At 35.7% G+C, this 18,569-nt stretch overlaps 1 protein-coding gene across 6 annotated transcripts in view; it reads right to left on the bottom strand.

The window, feature by feature from the left end:
• Window positions 1–18,569, bottom strand: part of LOC146756181 (rho GTPase-activating protein 32-like) — a 331,712-nt gene that overhangs the window by 144,319 nt on the left and 168,824 nt on the right. For 2 of the 6 annotated variants that reach the window (XM_085524875.1, XM_085524881.1), the window contains exon 1: window positions 11,486–12,939. The exons of the other annotated variants lie outside the window; for them this stretch is intronic. The gene's annotated coding sequence lies outside the window, so the exon portion shown is untranslated. Of the gene's footprint in view, window positions 1–11,485; window positions 12,940–18,569 lie in introns of those variants that run through there. 6 annotated transcript variants of the gene reach the window in all.

Below are 18,569 nucleotides of genomic sequence, written 5' to 3'. Positions count from 1 at the left end.
AAATCTTACTTTGTGCGTGCTCATTGAAAATAACTTGTTCTGCTGTACCTTGTCCCAGTGTTCAAAGTGCCGACAAATTTCTATTTCCTTACAAGCAATCAGTAAAGTCCATCAACATTTGGATGGCAGAAAAGGAAAGCTTTCTTAGCACCTAAAATGAACAAGACTTTGTTTTATGAAAATACAGAAGCAATACAGCTACATAAGTCAACCAAATAATTATATACAGAGTCCTACCAGCGATAGAAACACTTTGGCATGAGTTCCTTTCAAATCCTAGTTCTGCAGTCATGGAAGAAAGATTGTAATCCTCTTTAAACGAATTAAATTTAATTTTTCAAATCATCATTTTCTATCTATATGGAAAACGGTTAAATTCAATCCACAAAAATTATATATCTATAGGAATATCCTTACAGTCTGATTATTAAATGAAATTTCTTTAAACGGAGAAAACCGAAGACTTAAGAATGTGCTTAAGATTAAGTTAAAGTAAAACTCTCATGAAACACACCAAGTCTTGTCATCAATACCAGACCACATAATATATTGAATGATTTCAAATGTAATTGCTCTGAAAGTAAACACTCCTACAAGTTGAATGCAAAAATCCATGTTCGTGAAACACAGGGACTTGACACTGCTATCACCAGGCAAGCTTTCAAAATTACCAAGTTTAGAGGAAAATGTCACACCCCTGCACACCCCTTACCACAAATTATTAACAAAGCTCTATTGATCCTCACCCAAACAGCAAAATCTCAATAAATCTCATCTGCACCTTTGCTGAAGCTAAGAAAATACATTACATCCCCCTACTGACCACAATTTTTATTATCGTTATTGTGTTCGTGGGGCAGTCAGTTTTATACAGCATAACAAACTGCCAAGTGCTAAAGTGATTTCCTCTATTACTGAGATCCATGTATTAAATTTAGTGAGGCACGATATCAAACTTCAAATATTGCAAGGTATAGAATTGAATGCAGACAAACCTAATGTTACCAACCTGACAAATACACTGACATATTAAGTAGCAGATCATTTATTCATATTTGGAACTGGTTTTCTTTCTCCTAGTCAGCTGCACAGTTTGAGATTAGCCACAATATTTCAAAATGAGACTTTACTGTTGATTCCAAAGGCACTGTGGAATATGCATTTCGTACTTCTATTATGCACTGCAGATCACAGAAATACACCTCAATAGCCTGTTACAGAATGCAAAAACATGCAAATTAATAAATTTCTTCCTATAATGCAGATTGGGGCCTCAAACATTTCAACCCTTTGGAATCACCAATAAGCATTTCAGATACTTGGTATATTCAAATAAGATGTTTCAATTCACAGATAAAGTTTTATTTTGTGTTCCTCTTTTCCTGATTATTCATTTCCCACAAATTGAAAATATTCCAAAACAATGGATTTCATCATTTGCAGATACCACAAGAAATATAGTTATAATTGAAATGTGAATATTTGAATGCATGTCACATCCTCACAACCCAGGACAACAAACACACATGCCAAAAAACACAACCAACAAGTCAAAATACCGCTCGTTAATACCTAATATTCCTAAATAACTGATTGCTGAAACTAATGAAAAAAAAACTTCTATGTTATTTATTCAAGAATAAATTTATAGACCAACTAATCCAATTCTTTCAGGCCCTGAATGTCTGCAGTCTTTTGCTTTAGATAATTCATTAGTGTAGGTATTTTCATTGAGACAGCCATGCTAGATACTCTACTGCACAAATCAATCATTAACCTATTTAGAAACAAACGGCATTATTACTAGACAGCAGGAAAAAAAACCAAAACAACAAAAAAAACACCCAACAACAACAACAAAAAAAACATTGCTCCTTGCACCTCGGTCTTGGAAAACCAAATTCCTGCTGGAAAGCCAAATTCAAGCCTTGAATTTCTCTACTTTTTGTACTTTCCAAATAGCAATGCACCTCATCTTCCTTATTTTTTCTATTCTTTCAGTGTAAGAATTTCCTGAATTTAGCAAGGTCCTTTCCCACTAAATTTGAACTATATTACACCTCAGAGAGAAGCAGAGACACATACAGAATCCATGAGATTCTGGGATATTGATACATACTGAGAAAATCGCTGTTTTAAAAGGTTAAATGGAATTGATAATGTCTACCTTCTTAATCTACCTTAAAAACTGTCAAATATTTAATGTCCCCTTAACAAGATATGATTCCAGTGTAAATCACAGTCATCCAACCTAAAATAAGACTGAAGTACTCATCTTACATACGCAGTACAAACTCTATATACAGACCAATTAACATATATTAATAATACTCTACAGAGGAAAAAACAAACAAAACAATATTCTCACTTTTATTTATCCCTTGCAAAGCCACCCGAATTCAGGTAAAAATCACACCAAAGTAAATCAGACCTTTCTCCAAATCTACTCTCAGCACTGGAATTTATATTTCCTATTAACAGCTTGAAAGGGATGGTGGCCTAGACATCACCACGTGTTACCCAAAGCACAGAAAAGAAAGGGTGATGCTATTAGCATCATTAAGCTACTCTAGAAAGGAATAAGTACTCAAATATTTCACACACCACATGTTCCACACAGTCCTAATACGCTGCTGAAGTAACTATGAGATACATCAAAACAAAAGAGCCAAGTTCACCCTGGACATTGTTTTAGGAGCAGAACTTTCACAACACCATGTGAACACGATTTCTTCATGTTTAATTCAAAAATGCATTAGCTGTTCTGATCTCTCACATATTCACCTTCATCTTAGCCTCCTGACCTACTTTATCACAGAAACATACGCAGAATGGCTTAGGTTGGAAGGAACCTTTAAAGATCATTGACTCTAAACTCCCTTGCCATCAGCAGGGATGTCGTCCAGTACTTTAGGTGGCACAAAGTCCAATCTGACTTTTAACACCCACAGCTCCTCTGGAGAACCTTTTACACTGACATAGGATATCTTCTTATGACTTACAAGCTCAAACACCAGTGAAGAGCATGAGCACAACCAATAACAGCCTTGTTCTATAGATTAAATATTTCAGTTGTCTTGAATAACTGATTAAAAAGTAGACTCCAAAAAAGAGAACTAAAAAAGAGACCTTTAAAGTCTATCACTTGAAGTTATTACAAATTTCTTCAACCAACTTCAACCTAAATTTGACTTTTACCTTTGGAGATGATGATTCTGGATCAAATCACATCACAGCATTCATACCTCCGGCCTTCGCTTTCTATTTTGTAGCAGAAGATTAAATGCAAAAGCTCCAAGTAGAGCACACACACACACAAGATTTCTTCTGATTGTTGTTCTAGCTTGGAAATCAGAGATGCACGTCATTTTAACTGCAGCCACTTACTCCATTAACGATCCATTGCACCAGAATTTCCATAGAAATATTGTGTTGAAAAATCAGAACACCCAAACAAACAAGAGGAAGACGACAATGTCCTGTTCATCACTATAAGCATTTTTAACATAAGAAAGTTGAAACTGTCATGACATTACACTATTTAAAACACTAAATACGCTTCATTTAAGTCCAAGAATGGCTGAGGTTACATTTCACACTAAGTTACAATTAACTGTTATTGCTGTGAGTGCAAGTATAGGTGGGAAAGAGTGTAAATAAACATCAGCTTTAAAAGCAGAGATCTTAAGCTTGAGGTTTTATCAAGACTACTCGTTATGCTGTGTTTCAAACACAGAGCTATGAGGCAAGCAGTGCTCATAACACACATGTATTTATCAAATGAAATGCATACGTTCTTATCTGAGGAATCTTTTTAGAATTAGACTGTTTTCTAATCTCAAGGAATTGCTGGTTGGGCAGTTTTCATTTCTGTAAAATGACAAGTGATACTTCATTCTTAGCTAAAGGTTAATGTTAAGTCCTCAAACTTTAAAAAATGCACTTCTCTATAAAATAAACCACTGCATGCTGGTGCATAACATTAGAGAAAAATGTTCACACAGTTGAAAATGAATGGATTTTGCATTTCAAGATGACAAGTACAATGTCAGACACAATCAATCGATCACTGCATAATTATTATTGCAAATGATCCATATCCATGCTGAAAACTTTAAAGGGAATTTAATGAAGCAGTAAGCACATCAATAATAAGATCTGCTTTGGTCTGTGTTAAATCTTGTGATTCATAAATATGTTGTCACATTTTATTCTTCCTTGAATTCCTGTAATTGTGTTTGAGGAAAAGCTAACTGAAAAGTAAAACTAGAATATATACCAGCATTTCCTCTAGATAAGGAACACCCCACTATTATACGCATGCCCCACAAAAATTAAACTTTTAAAATGACCATTTAGCCAACAAACGGCCAAGACAACCAACAAAGGGAAACACAGAATAGTCTGAGGAAATCTGGGAATGTCCCTATTCAGAGTCAGTCTGCCATGCTTAGGTGACTTAATTCCTTTATTGGATGCATGTGACAAGTTTCTGGTAGTTTGGGAGCACTTGGGGTAGCCTCTGTGGGAGACTGAGAGCTGCCTTGTGCCAGACACAGCTAGCTTCATACACAGCTCACATTATCGGCCAAGGTTTGGTGGTATATCTATGAATATATATATAGACAGGACAGAAAATCTGGAAGGACAGAGGAGGAGGGAACAAAAAGACACAGCAGAGGAAACTTAAAGAGTTAAAGAAAAAGAAACTTAATGGCAAATTAAGAACACCTGTGAAGGAAATGCAGCCCATGGAGGTGCCCACATTAGAGCAAGTAAACATCAAAGGTATTCTCCGGAGGACCCACCCTGAAGCATAGGAAAAGAGTGGGAAGGCAGAAGCTGCAGAGAAAGAGTACTATTTTAATTGGCAATAAATAATTTAATTCCCCCCAAAGCAAACCTGTTCCACTTGTGATGGTAATTGGTAAGCAATCTCCCTGCCTTTATGTCAACCCCAAAGCCTTTTCACTCCTGTTCTTTATTTTCTCTCCATCCTGATGAAGCAGGCAGTGAACAAGTAGATAAGTGGGAGTTTGCCTGCTAGCTAGGGCCAATTCACCACAAATCACATTTTTGGAAAGAGTACCTAGTATGGTATATTTGGTCATGGAAACAGTCAGTTCTGTATACATAAGGTATTACACTTAAGTTTACTAATCACAAGAGAAATAAGTGAATTTCCTTAGTGTGCTATTAGAAGGATCTAAACACAGATTCATCTCCTTGGTGAAGGAATCTAGGAATGGAAGGAAAATAAGAAACCAATACAGGACGACAGGAAAAGAAGTTCAAAATCAACTGGAGATATGAAAAGATACCTAGACCCCTAAGCTTCCCCTTTCATTAAGAAAAAAAGCAAAGACCAATGTACACAGTCTTTGTTTAGAGGCTCTACATGTAAGTCTTGTCCAGATTCCCAAATAGACATACTTCACTGAGATAAACAACCAAAAGTAACCAACTGAGAAACTGTTCTCAAAACATGAACAAGGTTTTTACATTCCCAAAAGAGTCATCAAGGCTTGTTTATCATTTTGATGTACTGAAAACCAAAGCCATTCATACAGCAGCTAAACTTTTGCAATTGCATATAGTAGCAGAGAAACTGAGCACACAGTCACAGAACTGGCATTTAGAAAATATTACCACAAACAGACAACCATAGCAGAACAACAGCAGAACTCTATCCTGCTCACCAAACTACATTTCATGCAATCTTTGTTTGGTTTCTTCCTTTCATAAACATTCCTGGCCCAATGAAGAGACATCTGCATATCTCATTCGATGTTGCAACAGAAACCAATGATATTAAGACAGACAAGGTTAACTGGACAATTAATTGGACAAACAGACAAAACTTGCTAAAGTATGGGAGTGCAATGTTGTAATGCAATGGAAAATGCCTCAATGACAACAAAGTACCAAACACTCAGGCTGCAGAAAGTGAAGATATGCTCAAATACAACAACCACGGGCACAGAAATAAGGAAAGAAGCTGCTTACCCTTAGAAAGCCTCAGATTCACGTGGATCTCCATCAAGAGATCCCCTCACCTCCACTGCCAGCCCTTACATGAGGTCTGGTAAGGGGTGGATCCTGACTCCAGCCCCTCCAGTATTGCATGCACCTGAGTTCCCCTGGGTGGGCCCTGCCTTCCCACCGGGTGCTCAATCACTGCTAAAGGTCATGACTCAGTATTTCTGCTCTGGGGGGAAAAGATATGCAGTAAGTAAATTATTTGGAGTATATAATGCATCATCAGAAAATAACAGCATAAGTCAATAACCAAACTTTATGGAAAATGCAGGCATCCTGCCGAAAGAGAACCACAACTAATATAATCTTAATACACAGTATATCAATGCACAACAATACTTACTGTACCCACATGTATATGTATGTTTCTGTCTTAAGTTATACATCTTATATCACTATTTAAACCAAAACTACCAGGCTGTCTTAGGCCATCATTACGCAACATCAGATATTATGGAGCACAATTACTTTATTCTCTTTTTCACATTATTATCCTCTATAATAATAAAGTGTTCTTCTACAAAATACTTTAGTAGATCACAGAAAATTTCAAGGTAATATAGCTGATGAACAAAGGTTGCTGTCAAACCAAACTGAAATTATCTTTCTCCTCTTTACATTGAAAAGCTGGCTCCATACTTGCATATTTTTTATGCTTTGCACCTTACTGTGATTTTTAATTTCAGGTATTCCAATATAAATTATTATGTATACTTACATATGATTTTTGAACCCACTTACGTGTACACACCTACATATACAAAAAGACAGCCTACTGAGAATTGTCCTAGATTCTGCTTACTATTAGTAATTATTATTACTTAATATTACTAATTAGTAAGCCATGTTCTTTCAACATCTCCGCTGGCCCTTTCATTTCAGCCATCAAGTTTGCAGATTTATAAATTGTAATACTTTATTATTCAGGTTTATTGAGTCAGAAACCCTTGAAGATGTTTAATATTCAGATCAGCATTCTCTATTATTAAATCATTTTGTATCTTTCTGTGTTAATAATAAAAGGTACATATTTATTCAATGGGCAGGCAATCAGCTGCAGAGTACGAAGCTAGATGTTTTATTCAAGGTCCCTGTAGAAAGCAGCATGATGATCATTTGGGCTATGAAGTTGCCTGCAGTTTTTCAGCCAATATGTTTGATTTCCCTTAATTTCAAGGATCTAAATATTTTGATCACTCAATACATTCTATGCAACAAAATCTAAACTCAAGTTTACTCATTTATTCTTTCAGTTTAATTCATAATATATCTCAACTGTCTTTAGCTCTGTAAACACAGTGGATAGCACAGTTTTGTCTTAGTGATGCAGTTGGAAAGGCCTGGTGTAAGAGAAGAATACCTTACTTAATTAATATGATATCAATGCTAAAACAAACCTTTAGTAAATGCAGTGCTGCCAAAAGGAATTTATTACACAAAGTCCATCTCCTCACAACAAATGCAAGAGTCCTAAGATTTTAATTTCTTCTTAGTGAACTGCTCATCTCTTTAGTGTCCCCATCCCCTTTTGATAAAATCTTTCTTCTTTAAAGTTGTCACAATAATGTTCCATCGCTAGAAAAATTTACTTTGTTTTTACCGCATATCCTATTTTTTCTGTTTGTTTATCTGTATCTGCCCAATCTAGTTTTGGTCAAAAACAAACTCCATTACTTCATTGATGACATGCTTTCTGCCTTGTTTGATCCAGTGTTGCTCTGAAGTCACTACTGAAAATCCTCACTGAATATAAACAAGATTTCTGAAAATTCATTCCCTATTTTTAAGAAGGACAGCATACTGACAATAAGGAAACATGTTTTTGACTGAACAGACATTAATTATATGTTTATAACATTTATAAAATCTTATTACGGTTTATTATTTTATTTCAACACTTCCCCATCAATTTCAGAAGGTGTTTACCAATTATTTTCTTTTTTTTTTTCATAACATTTAATTCCACATGATTTTAACTTTTAACGGCATGCAGCACCCTTCGCTCTCTTCTCTTATGTTAACCAGAAGGACTTAAGGAAGTTCAATCCACAAAGTAAACAAATGATCATGAAACTATTTGTGTGGGAAATGAGCAGTTGCTTGTGCCATCAGGTAGAAAAGCTATGTTTTTTTCCAGAATGTGAAGAATAAGAAGATTACTGCACAGGAAGAACAGGTCTGGAGAAGTGTAAAAGCATTCAAAGTTTCTGTGCAGTCTTAACATTCAACTACCAGCACTCATTTCATCCACTGGTAGTTCTTTCAAGGTATGCTGAGGTCAGCAACTTTTCAGCCCTCTAACTGAAAGAATTTCCTGTCATTCACTCGAGGAAAACCAGAACATATGTGAGGTGAATTCCACTATTAAAGGGGTCTGGTCATTCGCAGCAATTAAAGCCTTGCATCATCAATGCATCAATCTTATGTTGGGAAAAAAAAAAAAAAAAAAAAAAAAAAAAAAGGTATATTAGACTAAAGGAGGATCAGAATAGAGGAGTCTGTATCATTTAAACTTACACAGAATATACGCCCTTCAACTTCCCTCTGCACCCCCAGTTGGTAAAACTTGAATTCCACAGGTTTTTGAAAATAGAAAATCGAGTATTGATTAATTCAGATTCCTATCTCACAGGTGTCTGTACACAAAAGTACAGGGCAAAAAGTAGTTCAAGCAGTATTAAATGCTCAGACAACAATTTCCTTTGGCAGGATTCACAGTATCAGAATCTTTCCTCACTTAACGAAATCTTGAAATATGTATTTATAAAGAACAAATCAAGATTTTTCCATTCAACAGACTAAATTTCTTGCTGCACGTTGCATTACTGCAAAAATGTTTTGATTGGTTTAGCTGAATGTATTCGCAGTTTCCTTGCCATAAAAGGAACTCAACATCATCAGCAGAAGAAAAAGAGAATCTATTACAGGATATTTATTGGTGAGATATTCTAAAATGGGAAGCTATTGCAGTTCTCTTTGTAAACCTGGTAAAGTATTTCCACGTGGTATACAGAATGAAACAACACGTGAGCACTGTCACGTAAGGAAATGACTGAATGGAAAAATCTCTGCTTTTTCAATTAGAGGAAATATCTTTATTTTGCATCTTAAAAAAACACAAAACATTGAAGACTACGCTTTTACACATAGTCTAGTTTAAATTTTAATATTGCTGTGGAGCTTTTATATAATAACATAAAATATTGATGTGGTGCCAGCAAGGAGCTTTTCAAATGCTGGTGTGACTTTATATGTTATATATTGCACTTGAATATGTTAAATGTTTCGTGTTTACATTGTGTGTCTTTCACACGCAGACACATACCCCTATACACTTAACATACACACAGTTCCAAAATCACTCTTTAGAGTTTTCCACTTTCAGTTTTCTATGAATGCAGCTGATGTCTATTTCCAGAATTTAAGAAGTAGTGTTCAGCTGCAGCAAGGAATTCTTGCTCTCTCCTTCCTCCTATTAATCTTGGTTTAAGATTTTATTTAAGACACTTATACTAGTGAAGCTAAACTAAAAAGGAATAGAACAAAAAGAATGAATAGAATGCATGTGTACACGTGGCAGTGGCTAAAAAGAAAAACACCACCACAAGACAATCTCCTGTGTAATTCTGAGAATGGAAGAGACACCATATGATGTAAAATGAATATAAAAATTGAAGAAATACACTTTTTTAAATGTTAAATTTTAAGTACTGGGAACTTTGGAAACCCAGAACTGCGAATACCATCAAAAACATATGTAGCTGTGTTTTTGCCTAGAATACATATATATAGCTGAAAGGAATAGCTCAAAAAATTCATCAGTAATATAAAATGCACCACCATGCTGGCAATAACGAAGATCTGCATAACTACCTGCAGTAAAATGTATTTCATTAAGTCTCCTGATTAATAAAGACTCCTAGGCTTATTGGGGAGAGAACGGTGGGGTGGGAAGAAGGGGAGAACAGCCCTAACTTTTACACATCTTGTGCCAGTGCCAGGAAGATACAGAAGAATTCACGTTCTCTCACCTTACTGTCATTTCAGGGAACAAATAAAGGTTTTACCCTCAAATATTTACTGTGCACTGCAGAACCTGTTTTGGATGATGTTAACAACAGCAGAACACAGAAGTGTTGAATGAAAACTAGAAGAAAACTACAGCTAAGTAACTTATAAATAAACTTAAGAATAGAATGAAATTAGTTCCTGCATTAGCAAAAATGCAGCTTCCATAAATCAATATAAGGATTAACAAGGCAGAAGTCATCAGGGTTGCAGTTACACACACAGATATCTGTTTGTGAAAATCAAAGTGACATGCACAGGAAAAAAGGAAAGCCCAAATCAGTGATTGGTGAGCTCCTGGCATGATAACACAGCTGAAAGAACTGACAGAAGGAACTTAGGTCTGTATGCAGTGCTGTTTGTGCAGACAACAAAAGTTACCACCGTGCTTTAGATCAGCACAAATTACAAGGAACCGTAAAGGGGAATTTATAGAATGAACTACAAGCAATTTGACAGAGCGAGAGAGATCTATTGATAATATCTGCTAGACATGAATGTTTCTCCTATGTAGCCTGTTCTGAGAAAGTGGTCAGATTAGCTGCAGTCCTGTCTGTTTTTACACACACTTAAGATAAATAAATAAACAGATTGTCAAATGAGATTAGTTTAAAATATTTCCCCAGAAGAGGCACCGGCTTTGAGGAGGAATAGCAAAATGCCTTTCAAGTATGCATATTCATTCCATGATTTACTTCTCTATTTACACACAAAAATGTTCTGCGTCTCACCGTGGATGAATAAACAGGTTAACAGCTGCACTGATTCACAAGATGTATGTCACGGCACGACATTATTTTAATTCCTAAGGTGAGCAGATTTTGCTGCAAGGAATCTGCACAATGCTGAATACAAAAATCACAAGAACAAGTGCATTTTCTTTCTTTCCTTCTTTCTCTGCGGCTGTCAATTGCCATGAACTTCAAACGCCTAGAAAGATCCTGACAACTAATACGAACACAAACAGGTCAAGAAACACAAATTAGAAGTTTCAGTCACGTTAGAACTGTTTCTTCCCTTACAAAGAAAGCAAATTCCAAACAGCCACAAGTGATGCAGCGTTCATTTTACGACTGAACCACACCATGAATCCTACAGATACGATTGCAGCATTTTCTAAGGCAATGAAAAGAAAGCAGAGCACTATGCCACATCCTGCAAACCCCCCAAATAAATTGCAGCTTAACGTTAATAAACCACATTGCTTAAACTCCTATTGGAAACGCAAGCACATGGACTGTACTCCAGCTGCGCTTAACTATCCTGCAGTACCCACACCTTTACATATTAGAAAACATGCTGTAACTATTGACTAAAATCTATAGCTTCAAAGTCAGTTTACTAATAAAAGATTGACACAGAGAGAGACACTACCTACCCACAAATACATCATCATCTTGAAAGAAATCAAGGGCTCTGTCAGCAAACAGAAGTCTCCTTACTTCACCAAGTATGTCTGGAAGGAAAACTGAAAACAGTGGGTAGAAAATCTTGCCTTTTTCTGTCAAGTCCTCACAGTTCTCTTCTTATACAAGGTGGTGGGGTTTTTTTTGTTGCTTTTTTTGTTTGTTTGTTTATGAGAATAGCATTCGTTCAGTGGCTCTTTCTGCCTGTGAAGTGACTTGCTTCAGGCTGTCTTTTTTCTTCCCTTTTTGCTTCCTAACTCAGTCTGTCCTTTCTTTACTGTCAGGCTTGCTTAGGTAACAATTCTTGGTGTATCTATTTAATGAGCAGGTCTGTGCACTAAAGGCAGCCAACTACACTGGAGATAGGAAAAAAAAAAAAAAAAAGAAAAGGGGGGTGGGGGAGGGAAAAGAAAAAAAAAAAAAAAGAAATAATAAATAAAGAAATGCAAAGATATCACTTCCCAATTGTTATTATGGAATCTAAAGGTGCCTCCTTTGTAGGAATTTCTGCAGGAATTTATAGGAGGATTTCGAAGGTATCTTAAGGGGAAAAAAAAAATCATCAGAGAATAGCAAGCGACTCCAGTGGCACTCAAGCCATTACCTCTCCTTGCTAAAGGACCCAGTTCACAAATCCTGCATTTGAGAAATTTTTAAACTCAAAGCAAAGCTCCAACAGAAAAGAAAGGAACATGTACTGCACCCTGCTTCTCCTTTATCTCTTTAAATGTACTTCAGATAAAAGCCGCATCCAGGCAGGTCAAGGCCTTTCCCAATCTTATTACTCTAACACAAGAGCGTCCAACATACTTTTCTACAGCCATCTACTGACTTCATGGTGTTATTGCTGCTGCTGTTAGACCTGCTCGGAGATAACTGCCACTACGAGGAAGAGAGACACACAAACAGTAAATCAGATAACAGTAAAAGTACTCGTGCTAATTTATTCAATTTTTGGTAGGTTTGTGGGCTGGTTGGTTGTTTTTTGCAATAATGTGGATTTTTAAATTAAAACTGGAAACTGTTACTTGTATATTTAACAAAGTTAATATAAAAAAGTGGTTTTGCTGGTATTGGGGTTGGTTTTTTTAAGCATATTACATAAAATAAATGAATGTACAGGAAACTCGAGGCTTATTTACTTAAAGCAGCTTAGACATTTCTTATTTTCAACAAGAAAGTATATTTAACTCATTTAACCCATCTCACTGTAATACACATCACAGTTAGTAAATTGTTTAACAGCATCCTCAGGTGAGAGATGACTTTACAGTGTAAATGAGACAAATCCTGGTCACTTTTTGGACTGTCTTTGATTTCAAGAAATCTTTAAAATCAGTGCTGACCTTGTGAACCGGCAACACATCCCACTGACACCATAATGTGCTTTGGATACTAATGTAGAAAGCTACAAACACAGACTACCTACTAAGTGCATCACTTGCTACAGTGTACGTGGAATAACTCAATGCATAAATTGAAAAAAAAAAGGAAGGTTTACAAATGGTTGTGGGAATGAGATTATGCAGAGCTTTTATTTTTATGTTTGATTACTTATTCATTATCGTTGGTCACAAACTGTGCACTCTTCAGGATAAAATAATACTATATATACATATACTATATATATATATACATATATATAAGTTAGATATCTAGAAGACATACATATATATATATATGTGTGTGTGTGTGTGTCTTTTTTAACTAAAAGCTGCAGTCAATTCCTGCATATTTGGTCTAACTACATAAGGTAAAACATCACCTGAATAATTAAAATACATTAACTAAATTGCATAATCATTCACTGCACCAGGGCAGGTGGCAAATGGATAGGAACCTGCTGAAGCAGCCTATAACGAGGACGACTGGGGGAAGAAAACTAAAATCCATACTGTTAAACAAACAGTAATCAGGAGAGTTTTAAAGTAGCCTCTGGAGGGAATACAAAATAACTGTGATACCACTGACACTTGAGAGCTGATTTAAGATAGAAAAACGAAACAATGACTTCAGGAAGCAATTTGTGCTAATATGCAGGTAGACAAATTGATACAGATACGCAGATACATATATACACTGAGATGTATTAAGTTTAAGGAGGAATGATGTTGCCTGTTCTAGTGGAAGCAGAAGAGAGATTCAATTCACTATTTACCAAAGTAATAAGACTTATACTAATGCGCAAGGAAAATACAAACTTAAAGAAGAATAATTTCATAAAGTAAAGCCATTCACTTTACAATAAGCAGTCCTCAAAAGGAAAAGAGCAGCATTCTCATTTGATTTGCAATTTTAAATCATCATCCAATTTAACCCCAACATCCAACCATCAAGCTGGCCTAACCTAGTCACCTTTAACCTGTGCACTTCACCTCATTTTGTCTTCTGCGTAGAGCACTTTGTTATTCTACATTCAATTACACTGTAATAAACCAGAAATATCACATTAGAATGAATTAGATTATATTGGTTAAGCTGAAAATACATTTTTTGATAATGCATCTGCACATCTGCCAGCCAGCAGTTCTTTCTGATCTGTGCATCTCAACTGAACAGATGAGGCTTTCGAATTTTCAAAGACCGGTTAAAGATTTTATTAATATGATAAAAGGCTGTGCACAGCTATTGCCTATAAATCACTTTTATATCAAAATTTCCCTGTTTTTGAGCATAAGCAGCGTATAAAATTTTAGTGAACTGTGTCCCAAGGCTCTCAACTAATCTTTCTGTATTCTAAATTCTGTTCATTATTAAATTGGTTACTCAATCAATTCTTCATATCTTATTCCTTCAAAGAAGTGGAACAATTTCTAACACTGCTACACAAAGTGATCTTTCGATGTGCTTTATTTTTAGCACTGTTATTATTAAACACTTTGTTCATTTGATTATCTCTAGCTTCTGCACAGGTAGAAAAACTGGATAGAAAGAAGATTGAAAACTGAGGTACATTATCATAGAATGGCTTGGATTGGAAGAGATCTCCAAGATCATCTGGAAGAGGCAGTGACGTCAGACTTGGAAATAACAGAAATAAGAAGCCATCAGCAGATGTTTTCCAGACTGTTTTAAAAATCATCAAGAAAGAAAATTCTAGACAGGATAGTGAAGCTTTTGAAGAAGCAGCAGAGGTTCCTTTGCTTCCTCCAGCAAAGAACATGTTAGCCAAATTCTTCCAGAGCAAGAAAATACTAATCCAAAAACAGGAAAGGTGAGGACACCTCCTAAAAAGGCACTGTAAAGGCTGTTACAATCAGTGGGAATCTTGCTGTTCTTCAAAAGAACAGACAAACAGAAACTCTGTTCCAAATTTCATTTTATGCTACTTTTTTGTTAAATGATGGGCAATTTCCTATGATGCTATTAAAAATATATGATGTACGGCCAATGGCAGGAGCTTCAGTTTCACCACATGGAATTTCTGTTCTAGCTACTATCATAGCCTCAAACTTAATTTAGCTCTTACCATCAAATGGAGTATAACATATTTTGTCTGTGGAATGGAATGGTTAATTATTAAGGGTATTTAAAAACTAGTTGATAGTAAAAAAAAAAAAACAAACAAAAACAACAAAAACAAACAAAAAAAACCCACCACACCTGAAAAAATAAATAATACTTGTGTGACCATAATTAATCAAGATTAGTTATATATGATCAGCATATTCTTACTGGCACCTTAACAACTCAGATTAAAAATAAAAAAATAAAAAAAAAATCAAGCTGTGGGTATATTATGAGTTCCATTACAGTATTAAAGACACATAACTCATGATCATATCTTGGCATATTTATTAATGACAGAGAAGATTGGAAATAACATCAATATTGCTACTTACTGCACTGGAAGATAAGAAAATGAAGACTAAGTTTCTCATCTTGCAGATTGATAAGACTCCTAGGAACTGCAAGATTATTACATAAATATTAGTGCTGAATGGTGTAGTTCCTAGTTTGCCAAATGCTACATAAATACTCAGAAAAATATTGAAATTAGAGATTTGACCCACCAATAGCAATGACAAAACTTCCACTGACTGTAGCAAGTCCTTATCTTCAACTAAAGTCTCTGTACTTTTGGATTTTAAACAGAGGGTTTTGCTCAATTGTTTTTAAAATTGTACATAACACAAAACAAAAACCGCTTAATAAAGGAATTGAGAAGGGAGAAAACATGACGGCTATGATTATACTGGCATTATGAAATGCCAGTTTTTGTTTGTTTGCTTTGTTTTTCACTTAGGATTCTGTTGCAGGAAAAAGATACCTACCAGACACATTGCGTATGAGGTGAAACTAGTAAAATCTCATATATTTTATACCAAGTAGTGAAAACAGTTTGAAACACTAAGAAACCTAGAAATATTTGCATTTATACTCAAAAGAAATCAAGACCTTAATTTACTCTTAATGTACTGAAAATTTAAGGGAACAGCAGCAGCTGCTGCTTTTTTTTAGCTTTTACTGTTTGGATTTCAGCAGTACAGTAGAAGAACAAGCTTTATGCATAGTTCAATTGGTATATAAACTCTCTGTTCTGTGTTTTCACTGCATTTTTTTTTTATTTTTTTTTTCCCCCAATTAATTTGTATTACTTCAGCACTTTCACAGCTCTTGATGCAAGAAATTGGTTTTAGCATGTATTTGCTACATAGCAAAGTCAGGATATTGTCCCAGGAGGAGTAGCAGCCAACAACCTGATCATAAAACATCACCACAGTTTTAAAAACTGTTTAGAGTTTTGGCTGACCAACATACTGTATTCTGTACATAGCTCAAGGTGTGACAAACAGGATGGAGACAAACGAGAGCTTCCTCTGATTCCAGGCTCTGCGTTACATATATTGGATTTATATGGATCGCCATTTCCCTTAGATTTAAGAATATGTAATTTGCTTTTTCATTTTACTGCACAGCAAAATGGTATGAAAAAACATGAAGGGTTTGCCCAGTAGCCTAACATGCGCTATGTTCTTTCTGTAATAAATGATATTATTTCCCACAACATTCAAAAGTTCCATCTCCACAAGACACTTCAGGCAGCCAACACATTACAATTACTAGCGGCCATTCCTAGACTTGTCCACAATTTCAGTGACAAGTGCTGTACTTTTGCTGCTTCTCTACTTCTTTTAGCAAGAACAGATTCAGCCAGTAGTTCTGACAAGGAAAACCCAGAAAGCCACATAGAATCACAAGGTTGGAAAGAACCTGCAAGATCATCTCGTCCAACCATCCTCCCATTACCCTTGCAAAAATCTCCCATAACCTGTTCTGTTTAAAAGCTGTGTTAATTAGGTTACAGCATCAGTCCTGATAAGGGATGGGGGTCACTCTGAGATACTGATGGACTTACCTTTCTTTAGTAAAATGTCCATGAAAGCAAGACAAAGGTTTACAAAATCCTTTCCCAGAATACTCATAACAAGCAAAAACTGTATAAGAATTCACTGGTTATTAAGAAATAGTGTTTTAACTAAATTCCCTGCAACATTAATCAAACATTCTCTAATTTTCTTTATGCTGGACACCTCTCACTTATCTCTGCAAATCTTCACTACCAGTTTGGATATTACGCTTCCATGCGTAACAAAAAAGAAAGAAGACTGTTTCAGAGTGTAATCAACCCGGCTTGAACATTCCAAGTTGAATATAAAGTACTGAACACTGCTAACCAATGGCACTCAACTCATCTATTCATTAAGAACTTCCACTTATCAATATAATTGTTGAATAAAATGGAATGAATTAATTAAACAACTCTTGATATTCCTGAGCAGAAAAAGCAGCTAATGTCATCAGATTAACTCCTTGCAAATGTTTGCTCAACTATAGTCAACTCCAATCCACTGCCCCTTAAGTTGCTGATTCAAGAGAATGCAGTGAACACTAGCAGTCTTATAGTAAAAATGCTTTTTTAAAATCTGGTAAATGAGTATTTCTATCTTCACAGTGGGACACATCATTGCATTCTCCTTAAGACAGGCCATTCTAAAACCAACTATTGCTAATTTTAGTGTGTTTGATGAATCACAGGAATATTCTCTCTTCAAGATATTACACTTAGATTTGCTTTGGGTAAGGATCTCTTCCCAAACAGAACCAAGAGCAGTCCTCAGCTGGCATTAGCCAACTTGCTTCTGCTAGCAGGCGTATAAATCAGTTCACATTAGTTGATAGAGAGACTTGATATGAAAAATAAAAGCTCATAAATACAAAAACTTGTCTTACTTGTGCAATATATTAGTACAGGATTATGGTTATTACTTTAACTGACTTTCCAAAGGTGAGATTTCACTTAAAAATGGGTGTCAGACTTAGAATATGATAATCATAAGCAATAAGATAAGAAGTTAGTATGAGTGCTTAAGTAATACTTCCCTGTAATTTTCAGTTTATGAGTTTATAAATTGCTTTGTTATTTAGTCCAGGCTCTTTAAATCTTGAAGTCTTTATGCACGGATGATAACAAATGGATCAGTTTTATCACTTATAATAGTTCAGTAAATCAAGCAGCAGACTACCTTTCAGCAACGCCTTCATACAGAAATTATCACAGCAATCCTATCTGTTCTTATTTCTGACTACATATCTGATAAAACAGATCCATGCTACATCTCATTGACATACTTACCATTTTTAACAAGGTGAGAGCACTCTCATACCTGAGTGTTATGTCACTGTGATGATCTGGAAAGGAGCGTGCACATTTGTGGAGCCATCTGCACAGAGCATGCCAGCACTGCTACTTGTGATTTTAGCAGCAATGTTACAACAGCTACTGAGAATAGACAAAAAAAAACAAACCACCCTGTTTCTCTGCATCCTGAAATGTTTCTTCTAGGGAACAATGCCAGAACCAGCCACAGAATTAGGCTGCTCGGGGTCTCCACTGTTTTCCTCACAGTGTCAGAAAGACGGAGGAGACCATTCATGTAGTTATTTCTCACCTCCATCTATGTAAGGTGCAGTGAGAGCTGGCACTTGCCCCTTGTTTTTGCAGAGCTGCACAATGGACGGTGTTCCTGAATCCAGTGTGGGTCACAGAATGGC

Source organism: Coturnix japonica, chromosome 28, assembly GCF_054131305.1.
Source record: "Coturnix japonica strain WE chromosome 28, WE-NBRP24, whole genome shotgun sequence".
In the NCBI taxonomy this organism is placed as follows: Eukaryota; Metazoa; Chordata; class Aves; order Galliformes; family Phasianidae; genus Coturnix; species Coturnix japonica.
Note: the sequence above shows the minus strand (reverse complement) of the source record. Positions and strands in the feature narration are given on the sequence as shown.